This window comes from Rhinoderma darwinii, chromosome 4, assembly GCF_050947455.1.
Source record: "Rhinoderma darwinii isolate aRhiDar2 chromosome 4, aRhiDar2.hap1, whole genome shotgun sequence".
NCBI classification, from domain to species: domain Eukaryota; kingdom Metazoa; phylum Chordata; class Amphibia; order Anura; family Rhinodermatidae; genus Rhinoderma; species Rhinoderma darwinii.
The window spans coordinates 360,949,913-360,962,126 of record NC_134690.1 but is presented as its reverse complement, the minus strand read 5'-3'; positions in this window follow the sequence as shown (position 1 = coordinate 360,962,126).

The window sequence follows — 12,214 nt, the reverse complement described above, 5'->3', positions numbered from 1 at the left end:
GTCACATGGGCTGCAGTGTCATTCAGCATCATTCAGGTAGGCTGGACCAGACGTCAAAGGAGGGATGCGTCAGCATGACAACGGCTGGGGTAAGTATGAGTGTTTTTTTTGTCTACCGCTGCTTTCTACAATGTGGTGCGGTTTTTCGGATAGAATGTTCTGTGGGTTCCAGATCGGATACGCTGTATAGTTTTACTACCGATGGGAACCCGGCCTTAGGGTATGTTCCTGAAAGCAGTATACTCTGCAGATTATTAGGTTTTGCTGCACATATTGCTTCGTAAATGCTGCATATTTGAAAGAGTCACCACAGAACACTTTCTGCAGGACTTTTTTGCTATTTTTTCCCGCAGCGTGTGGCTGAGATTTGCAGAAATCTCACCCACTTTGCTGCAACGGTAACTGCTGTGGATTTTCCGCACAGAATTCAGTTGTGGAAATTCCGCAGTGTTAATGATGTGTGGGAAATCGGACTAAGGCCTGATTCACAGAAACGTGTCCATTTTGTGTCTGTAAAAAACGCACCGTTTTTCATGCATTGCAGTTCCATGTGCCATCAGTGTTTGTTCTGTGTGTTTTTCATGTCAGTGTTGCTGCACATTTTTTTATTGATAATTTTTTTTTCCAGCATTTCTTTAGCAACTGGTGTGTGAATCACGGACAGCACACAGATGACGCCCATGTGCTGTCCGTGATAGTCACGCACGCATAGACTACAATGGGCGACATGGTCCGCGAAACGGATCAGAATAGGGATTGCAGTAAGTTTCACGCAACGGACACACGCTGCGTGAAAAACAACGCATGTATAAATAGCCCCATTGAATTTCATAGGTCCGTGTCTTGTCCGTTTTTTTAACAGGCAGCACATGGACGTATACAACATTCATCTGAATAAGGCTTAAGAGGGTAAACAAAGGGAGAGGAGGTGGGACATACATTATTAGCCACACATTATATCACACTATTACTGGGGAGGGGGGCCTCAAATGTTTTGCCCAGGCACCTCCACCAACATTGATGCAGCCCTTGTCTAGTGGAATGAGACGTTATGTGACAATATGCACCAGCTGCACTGGACATGTAGAAGTTTGCACATCCCCTGGTGTAGTAGCTGAGGGGGGGGGGGGGGTCCACAATTCTTTCTAGTTTACTTGCAAGTTTCCTTGCCAAAAAGAAATGGAAAAAAAAATACATAGCGCTACAATAGAACTTTTGCATTCAGGCCAAATCTTTTCTGCACTATGGAAAATTCCAAGGCTGATTTGTTTATAGACATCAGGCACAATTCTTGTCTACATCGCGAAACATGATAACCCTGCTGGTCGCATCATGACTGTTTTGGATTGTGGAAAGGGCTTGCACCAGTGAGCGCCCTGTAATCAAAAACATTGATGTATTTATTTTTTTGTACGTTTCAACATAATCTTATAACCTACCTGATATTAAAACAAAAACAAGAAAGGTTTAACAACTTAGTAACTTTCTTTATACAACTGTTTGTCATAGTGATGGAGATTTGTGAAAACTAGTGCAAAGGAAAAAGTAGAGCAGTTTTTATAGTAACCAGTCAGGTTGCTGCTTACATTTTCAACGACGTTTCTGAAGAATAAGAACTTAAAACTGATTGGTTGTATGGCTCCACTAATGTGTTTTGTTGTACACTTAGGCCCCATGCACACGGCCATGCAGTATTTATGGTCAGTAAATACTGCATGGACGGGCCACAAGGTGTCATCCGCATTTGCGGACTGTGCTCACAGTAACAAGTATAGGAACATGGTTTGTAAATGTGAAAAATAGGACTCATCCTATTTTTTCGGCTCATTTCTACGGCCCGGACACATTCCCGTAAATATACGAGAAGGTGTCCGTGGCCGATAGAAGTGAACATGTCAGTATTTTATCTGCAATTACGGATAACTACAAAAACTACAGTCCTGTGCATGTGGCCTTAATCATCCTACATTTATTAGAACTCCGGAGACTATGAAAATATTGAAACAATGGGATGTGGTTTTATGCAGAGTGCCTATCTTCCCTTTAGCTCCTTGGCTTCGGTCAAATGGAGACTGCCACTTCCCATATTTAACAACATTTCAAAACCCAAATCGTGGGGCATACCCCCAAAACAGCCAGAAACTGATCTGGTCTGTGGTACAGCATACCTCCCAACATTCAAGTATCGCAAAGAGTATAATGCCCCTATAGCTGCCCCCACACAGTATAATGCCAAAAAGCTGCATACAGTATAAAACCAATATTGATTCACCCATACAGTATAATGCCCACACAGATGGCCCCATACAGTATAATGCCCACACAGATGCCCCCATCGAGTATAATGCCACCTTAGCTACCCCTAATGCCAGTGCCCAGATATAAAGTGCCAGTGCCCACATAGATAGTGCCACAGTGCCCATGTAGATAGTGCCACACAGTGTCCATGTCGATAGCGCCACAGTGTTCCCTTCAGATAGGGCCATTGGGGCACACTCTAGTAGCAGAATCCAAAGCCAGAGTGTCAGCAACGCAGTGGCCAGGAATTCCACTCCAGAAGGGGCCCCTGACGTCATTGTCCATATATGGACAGTGACGTCAGGGGTTCCCCCTAGGAGCGGAATCCCCAGCCTGAGCATCGGCTACTCTGTGGCTGGAGATTCCGCTCCAGGAGGAGCCCCTGACGTCATTGTCCATACATGGACAGTGACGTCAGGAGCTCCCTATAGGATCGCAACCCCCAGCCAGAGCGTCGGCCGCGCTCTGGCAGGGGATTTCACTCCAGGAGGAACACCTGTCGTCATTGTCCATGTATGGACAGTGAGGTCAGGGGTTCCCTCTAGGAGAGGAATCCCATGCCAGAGAGCTTGCGTTCCTCTGGCCGAGGACTACATAGTTGAAAGCAGTATTTCCATCGCATGTGAATTCGGCATTAAGGTGCTAAAGGACGCTGTATCTTAAATGCCCATAGCGGGGCATGTTTTATGAATTAATAGATTTTGTGCCACTTTAACCTTCTTCTATAGACAATTTCACCTCTACAGGCGTGTTAGTAAAAACCTTTTTTCTCCTACAATTAGTTTAATCAGCAAGAGTGGTTAACGCATTGCCACTCTCCATCATAACTTTTTAGTTTTTTCGGCAACATTTTTTTCGGCAACATAGCCGTATGAAACTAGAAAAATAATATTTGTGGAGTGGACTTCCTCTATTGCTATTTAGGTTTAGTTCTTACAGCGTTCACCATGCGGTAAAAACATGTTAACTTAGTGTTGCAGGACAATACCTTTTCATATATATTAGTATACCTAATATATACCCAATATATATAGTTCTTTACAATTTTCTAATTTTTCAAAAGGAAACTAAAAAAAAAGTTTTGTGTTTCCATATTCTGAGGATCGTAACTTTTATCTTTTTATGAAGGGTGAGCTATCGTTTATTGGTTCTAATGACTTTTTGTTCTCTTTGTATTCCATTTTTTTGGGGCCCTAAGGTGACAAAAAATTCAAGAGGCGTTTTTAATTTTTTTATTGTTACAGCATTCCCCCTGCGGGATAAATAATGTTATTTTGTAATAGTTGGTTATTTTTACAGATGCAACTATACTGCTTATGTTTATTTATTTTTTAGCTCTTACATTACTTTAGGGGGAAAATGTAAAAAGGCTTTTACTTTAATATCTTTTTATTTTTTGTACATAACTAAAAACTTTATATAACTACAGTATTTCTTCAAGGGTAACTAAACTTTCCAAAAGCTTCTGACATGTCATAGTGACATGTCAGAAGTTTTAATTGGCGAGGGTCCGAGCACCAAGACCCCCACCGATTGCTAAAACAAAGCAGCAGAAGAACTCAGGTGAGCGCTAAGCGGCTTCTCTCGAAAGTTGAGCAATTGCTGTACAGGCTCAATAGAGAGTCTATGAGCCCGTACACCAATTGCTCGGAAAGCCGATCAGAAACTAAGCGGCTCAGCGCTCTCCGAGTGCTTCTGCCGCTTTGTTTTAGTGATCGGTAGGGGTCTCAGTGTCCAGACCTCCACTGATCAAAACCTATGACATGTCACTATGACATGTCAGAAATGATTTTTTAAAGTTTAGGTACCCTTTACTTTTTTTTTTCTCTCCCCCTAAGGGACTTGAACAAGCAAACATTAGATCGCTGGTACAATTCACTGCATTACTTATGTATTGAAATGTATTATGATTTTTACCAGTCGCTACTGAATTGCGACATCCAAGTGCTTAAACGGTTACTATGAGGTGTTGGTTGTAACATACAGTTGACACCCGATGGGCATGGCACGGGCTCAATCTGTGAACCCACTCCATACTCCCCCCCACATACTATGACATCCAGTTACATCAGATGTCAATAAGGACACAAGCATCTTTAACATCTGTGAGTTTTCACAATATTATATAGAATAGGTGAAGAAGTTTATCATTACCAGTTGGTGACATAAGAATTGTGACATCAAGAATAATGCAATACATATTCATCTTTTAGTCATTGCGCTTGCAAGCATTGCCCGCGCTGTAAGAAGAGATAATATGTATTGTCTGGGTCTGTGGTCAGGCTGCTGTGGTTACTGAATCACAACAGAACAATAACACTATTGAGATGTCACTTCTGGAATCTGGAGACAAGGATAGAATGGGAGAAGTAGTTAAGTAATAAAATAGCTAATAATCTAAAAATAGTTAATAAAAATATATAATAAAAAATATATTTCAATCAATGAGTGAGTGAGTGAGAGATTTCTTCAGAGCATCCTAGACAAGTGTAGTGTACAACATTTGCCGACCAATAATTTCTTGTAAAAACGTGGTCAAGTTGAGGCGACTACACAATGTAATGTCCAACTTCTGCAGTGCCAGGATGTGTTTTGTGATAACCTGCATTCTTGCTGAATGAGGCATTTTTTTCCATAACATTGAAGGAGACAGAAGAAATGGTGGAAGTTTGATGGCGCAGTAGGGTAAAAAAGTAGGTGTTTTTTGTTTGTTTTATAGACAGTGGGGTCGATTTTTTTTTAATTGTAAAAAAATGCCATGAATTTTAAGCGTTTTTCAGTCAGTGTTTTTTTACCGGTCGTTTTTATTGCCGTCTTTTCAATTTGTTACACCTGTAACCTGTAATTTTCTGGCGTTTTTCAAGTCTTATTAGAAAGAGGCCATGGGAATATGGCAGTGAAAACATCATACCTAGAGCATGCTGCTTTTTAAAAAAAAAAAAAAAAAAAAGAAACCTCCAAAATAATGGCACCAAAAAGAAAAAAAAACCCAAACACTTCATATTTCACTTTAGACTTTTATGTATCATCTGGCCGCAGTGTTTTTGGGATAAACGCTGTGTGTGAAACTAGTCTTATTATTACTAGCACAATGTATGAGTAGTACACCAGTCTCTGTCCCAGGGCAGCGTGCGCAAAATTCATAAACAGGGCGACAACAACGCCAGGTCGAACCTAGGATTGTTTTCCGACACTTTTCTATTTAGAAACCTCCAGATAATGAAGCCCCGTCTGCTTTTTCTGGCATAATTGCATATGCTGGTAAAAGTGGTGCCATATATTTACGCCAGTAAGTCTGCCCCACTGTGCCTAGTTGACAATTTTGTTGTCACTGCGTATAGGGGACACTGTGGCTGTCATTATTTACACTGGAAGGGGTAAGGTGGCTATGTTTTTTTTATAAGGAGACACTGCACAAAATTTTTTTTATCTTAAAAAATAAATAAAACAAAATGTGCATATAGCCATTCGTTTAAAACTCTAGGGGGCAGATTATTATTAATTATTATTATTATTATTATTATTATTATTACTACTCTCTTTAAAACTTGTGGGAGCGTCGTCATTATTAGAAAAGCTCCAGGCCTTCCGGGAACAATTCATGAGGTTTGAGCTGCACCATTTAGTACTGAATTTTAAATTAAAGTATAATAGTAAGTGACTATGTTTCACATAACAATATTATTGCAACGCAATTTTTGGCCCCCAGATAACCCCTTTAATACATCTCCCCCCATAGCGTCCCTCGCTATCAGGCTCTAGGCCTACCGCCCAGCATTGCCTGTCTTCCCCAGGCTGGGAGCTTTGGTTTCTCTTCCTTCACAGGCTGCTTGTGACTGCCTTAGGCTCTCTATACACGATAGATGTATATGGGCGAAAGCCCGCCGATTTCGACGGGACTGGCCGATCATCTTATGTGTATGGCGGTGTCCCTACTTTCCTCTACGGCAGATGTTGGTGGAGAGAAGACATGTGTATGGGGGGGTGGTTAGAAGGAATAGCTGTCGGCCAAACAGCTATATAAAATGTATGGCCAGCTTTACACCATTCTTTAAAGGAGTTTTCCGGAACCAATAAATCCTCGACTGCCTAACTAAACATGTACAACCAAATATTTTTTCAATGTACTTGCGTTTCATCAGATGTTCGTAGCAGTATATTTCTTCTTTGGTCACGTGACGCCTCGCTAACCCAAAATCCGAACTTCCTGCTCAGCCGCATACATGCTGTAATTTCCGGGTTCCCGCTATCAGAATGGACGGTTACGTCATAAGTGACGTGACTATACTCACTTCTAAGGGGTGTTACAATCTACTCCTACTCCGCCTTCTGATTCCGAGATAGATGAAGGAGAGGTTTTGGGAGAATCGCTTGGAATCATGGGATTTGTAGTGTTTATTCAGAACAGGAAACGGACATTCACAACAAAAGACCGAGGTAAACAAACTGGATAATACACGCAGGAAGCATATAATGAAGGAAATGAGCCGTAAAAACAGGTGCGTAACATAGTCTGGACACAGGTAACAGATATTAAGGTATAGAAAATTACAAAAACGATGTTGGGAAACCCCTTACAGGCCAGAACTACACGTAGACTTTTTGTAGTGTTGCTGATTGATTTTAACTATTAAGCTACAACTGCAGTCCATATGGATACATTGAATTGCATCCAATCTTGTGGACTGCAGCTATTACTCAACAGTTAAAATCAATCAGTAACGCTTCAAAAAGTCTAGGTTTAGCGGGACTGCACACTTAAAGAGGCTCTGTCACCAGATTTTGCAACCCCTATCTGCTATTGCAGCAGATCGGCGCTGCAATGTAGATTACAGTAACGTTTTTATTTTTAAAAAACGAGCATTTTTGGCCAAGTTATGGCCATTTTTGTATTTATGCAAATGAGGCTTGCAAAAGTACAACTGGGCGTGTTGAAAAGTAAAAGTACAACTGGGCGTGTATTATATGCGTACATCGGGGCGTTTTTAATACTTTTACTAGCTGGGCGCTCTGATGAGAAGTATCATCCACTTCTCTTCAGAACGCCCAGCTTCTGGCAGTGCAGATCTGTGACGTCACTCACAGGTCCTGCATCGTGTCGGCCACATCGGCACCAGAGGCTACAGTTGATTCTGCAGCAGCATCAGGGTTTGCAGGTAAGTAGCTACATCGATTTACCTGCAAACGCCGATGCTGCTGCAGAATCATCTGTAGCCTCTGGTGCCGATGTGTCCTCGCTCGTCTGACACGATGCAGGACCTGGGGAAGTGACGTCACAGCGTGATCTCTCGAGAACACGGCTGTGTCTGCACTGCCAGAAGCTGGGCGTTCTGAAGAGAAGTGGATGATACTTCTCGTCAGAACGCCCAGCTAGTAATAGTAGTAAACACGCCCCGATGTACGCACATAATACACGCCCAGTTGTACTTTTACTTTTAAACACGCCCAGTTGTACTTTTGCAAGCCTCATTTGCATAAGTACAAAAATGGTCATAACTTGGCCAAAAATGCTCGTTTTTTAAAAATAAAAACGTTACTGTAATCTACATTGCAGCGCCGATCTGCTGCAATAGCAGATAGGGGTTGCAAAATCTGGTGACAGAGCCTCTTTAATGCGGGACTGCACACTTAATGCTTAATTGCCACGACCTGGTGGGGTGAACTTCTCTGCTCACTCCAGCAACCAGACCCTTGTTCCAGGTCTTTCAGAAGACCAACACTGGTGAAATAGCATGTTCCCTGGTCAATCACACATTCTGGCTGCTGTAAAAGGAAAACATTACATTTTTGACTCCATCCAGCAGTGACCATGTCACAACATATACACAAATATTATGCTTCAAAATATGAATCATGTCTTTTTTTTCTTTTCACATTTTACTCCTCTTATTTAAACACATTTTTATAGCCACTTTTTAAAACTGTTGATGTTACATTTTGTTAGAAAATCTCCCCCTATATATATAATATAGTGTATTTACAGGTAGGTCTTGCTCAGGCTATTATGCTATTTTACCCGTATTTTACAGATTTTATTATCTCCAGTGGTAATAAAGTGTGCAGGATTTAAAACAAAACTGCGCGTATTAAAGGTATAGGAGATATTTTTCAATAAAGCAGAGGAATGTCACGTTGCAGGATTACTCACCGGTATGCACAGGAATGCAAATAGAAATGCTCTGTTTATTAAAAAAGCATAGACAGTTATGCTGTCAAGAAAAGTGTCAGTAAAACATTACAGAGGGGACAGTTCACCTGTTGCAGGATGTTAGTTTGGTAAAAGTTATGCATGGTATGGAGGATTGGTTCTTTTATATATTTCACCATTTCTTTAGTTTAAAAATACAAGATTCATGTTTACAAAAAATGGGACATTTAGCACCTGATGAGAAATAAAGAATAGGGATTACCAGTTTAAGGGTACGGAGCGGCCCTGACACAGTCGCAACGCGGCCAACATCCGCGCTGGCACTATGTAGGAGCGGCTGTCGAATACCTCTTTAAGGGGTATTCCAGTTACATGCGCATGCGCACTGCCGCTAAATTCATTCTCTATGGGTGCGCCGGAGATAGCCGAGTGCAGTGTTCGGCTTTTTCCGGCGCTGCCATAGCAAATGAATAGGGGGTAAGTTGTTGTAATTTGCAAAATCGTGCGGCCATAAAGGGTGTATTAATTCATGGCCGCACGATTTTGCAGATAAAGGGACGGTTTACCCGCGTTAACAAGTGGCCACTAACAGGCTGTTTGACAGCTGCACTGAACATGGTGCCGGCGCAGTACTTAGCCGCGTGGCGACCGTGTCAGGGCTGCTCCGTGTGGGCCTACCCTTAAGTAACACTAAACCAAGAGATGATCGATAAAAGTAATGAGAAGTATAAAACCCCATAGAGCCCCCCAAACAGTGTAATGTCATACAGTGCCCCCTCACAGTATAATGCCCCCATGTCTGCCCTCTACACAGTATAACACCCATATAGCTGCCCCCACACATTTTAATACCCAATATTGCCTCCCACACAGTATAATACCCCCATAGCTTCCCATATACAATATAATGCCCCATAACTGTCCCCACACAGTATAATGCACCCTAGCTGCCTTCATACAGTATGATGCCCCCATAGCAGCCCCTATACAGTATAAAGCCCCAATATTTGCGACCAAACTGTATAATGCCTTCATAGCTGCCCCCCATATAGTATAATGCCCCCATAATGCCTAATATTTTTTTTTTTTTAAATACTCACCAAACCCATTCCCATGCATCACTGTATTGCGCCTGTCTGTGTTGAACAGCTCACGGCCGGCATTACATAGTGAATGGTGGAGCAGGGAGCTGATGGCTGCGTGATCCACCTTTGGAATCAACTGTATCTGCATCCTGAGGATGCAGATACAGTTGAAACCAGGACATTCCACTGGCTGCCCAGGACACCGCACGGAATCCGGGACTGTCCTGCTGAATCTGGTCTGGTTCAAAAGCATACTGTCAGTTTGCAGGAATTTCTTTATGTTCCTGAAACAAAACAGTCTTGAACACAGGGGCTAATTTCCTCCAGATCTTTAGCATTTTCAGCCAATAGGCGGCTAACAAATTGGAGTGCCTAATAATCTTGGTCGCCTACTGCAGGCAGAGCAGAGGGGGAAGGCTCCTTCTGCAGCCAGTTGTTTTACAGCCAAACACAGGAAGGGGGAAAGGGGGAAATGGTGGATCTTAGAATACTTCATAGATTTCTCACAGTTCTGATTGCAATATCAGACTGAATAGGATCAAAGGTGTAATGGCAGGAAGGAGGTGAAGGGAACAAGTGAGCCCTAATCTACCCACCGCCCTGTCCCTGCCTACTTGCAACGACCCGCCCTAGGCGACGGGGTACAACATGGCGGCGGTCCCTACGCTGTCTAAGTGCAAGGGAGTACAAACAGGGAACACGCAAGGGAATACAGTAGCCCACGGAACGCCGCGAGGAAACGGAGCGGTGAATGAGCCAGTCAGGATCAGGAAGTAGTGGAGTATACAAACGGGAGCACGGAGCAGAAGCAAGCCAGGGGCAGAGCAACGCAGGATAAACGGAACTGCAGCAAGGCAGAAGCACGGCAGAAGCAGGCTGGAGCAAGGCAGCAGTGGGGCCAGGAATCCAAGAAGAATAACAAGCAAGGAGGAAGAGAAAACGGCAGGTATAAATGGACAGGGGGCGGAGCTAACTCTGACTGACCAGGCCGCGATAGGCTCTCCCACTCCTGAGCCTGCCACCCTGATTGGTGGGAGCAGGTGTCAGTCTCAGAGGTCTGGCCTCAGGTGTCGACTGATTAATCCTGGGAGTATACCCAGACGTAGTGCCTGGCAGATCCTTTACAGTACTCCCCCTTTTATGAGGGGCCACCGGACCCTTACTAAGAGGACCCGGTTTAGTGGGGAAGAGAAGGTGGAACCTCCTGATCAATACCCCAGCGTGAACATCTCGAGCAGGTACCCAAGTCCTCTCCTCCGGCCCGTATCCTCTCCAATGGACCAGGTACTGGAGGGAGCCCTGGATCATCCTACTGTCCACAATCTTGGCCACCTCGAATTCCACCCCCTCAGGGGTGAGAACGGGAACAGGAGGTTTCCTCGAGGGGGACCAGGACGGGGAGCAGCGTTTCAGGAGGGAGGCATGGAAGACGTCGTGTATGCGAAAGGATGGGGGCAGCTCCAGACGGAAGGATACAGGGTTGAGGACTTCAATGACCTTATAAGGTCCAATAAATCGGGGAGCAAACTTCCTGGACGGGACCTTAAGGTGCAAGTTCCTCGACGACAACCACACCAGATCCCCGACGACAAACCGGGGGTTAGCAGAACGTCTACAATCAGCCTGAATCTTTTGTACGCTCTGGGACGCCTCTAGGTTCTTCTGAACCTGGGCCCAGACTGTGCACAGTTCCCGATGAACGTCCTCTACCTCGGGATTATTGGAACAACCAGGGGAAACGGAGGAGAACCTAGGATTAAACCCGAAATTACAGAAAAACGGGGAGACCCCTGACGAGTTACTGACCCGGTTATTCAGGGAAAATTCGGTGAGGGGAAGGAATGAGACCCAATCAAATTGACAGTCAGAAATGAAACACCTTAAATATTGTTCCAGGGATTGGTTAGTCCTTTCCGTTTGGCCATTAGTTTCAGGATGGAAGGCGGAGGAGAAGGATAGATCAATCTCCAACTTTTTACAAAAAGCTCTCCAGAATAAGGAAACAAATTGTACCCCTCTGTCCGAAACAATATTGACTGGGGCCCCATGGAGACGCAGAATGTGTTTCACAAACAAAGAAGCTAACGTCTTGGCGTTAGGTAGTTTCTTAAGGGGCACAAAGTGGCACATCTTGCTGAAGCGGTCTACTACTACCCACACCACCGACTTGCCCTGAGATGGAGGCAAATCGGTGATAAAATCCATGGAGATATGGGTCCAAGGTCTCTGGGGAATGGGCAAGGAACGTAGTAAGCCCGCAGGTCGGGACCTAGGGGTCTTGGACCTAGCACAGACCTCACAAGCGGCGACGTAAGCCCTAACGTCTTTAGGCAACCCAGGCCACCAATAGTTTCTGGTAATGAGGAGTTTGGTACCCAAGATGCCAGGATGACCAGATAGAGCGGAGTCATGGTTTTCCCTGAGTACCCTTAGCCGGTATTGCAGGGGGACAAACAGTTTGTCCCCAGGGAGGTTCCCGGGAGCTGAACCTTTATCAGCCGCGATGTCAGAGGCTAAGTCAGAATCAGTGGCAGAAACAATTATACCAGGGGGTAAAATACAAGCAGGATCCTTCTCAGAAGGAGGATTAGCCATGAAACTACGTGACAGTGCATCAGCCTTAATATTTTTGGACCCAGCCCTATAGGTAACCAAGAAATTAAATCTGGTAAAGAATAGTGCC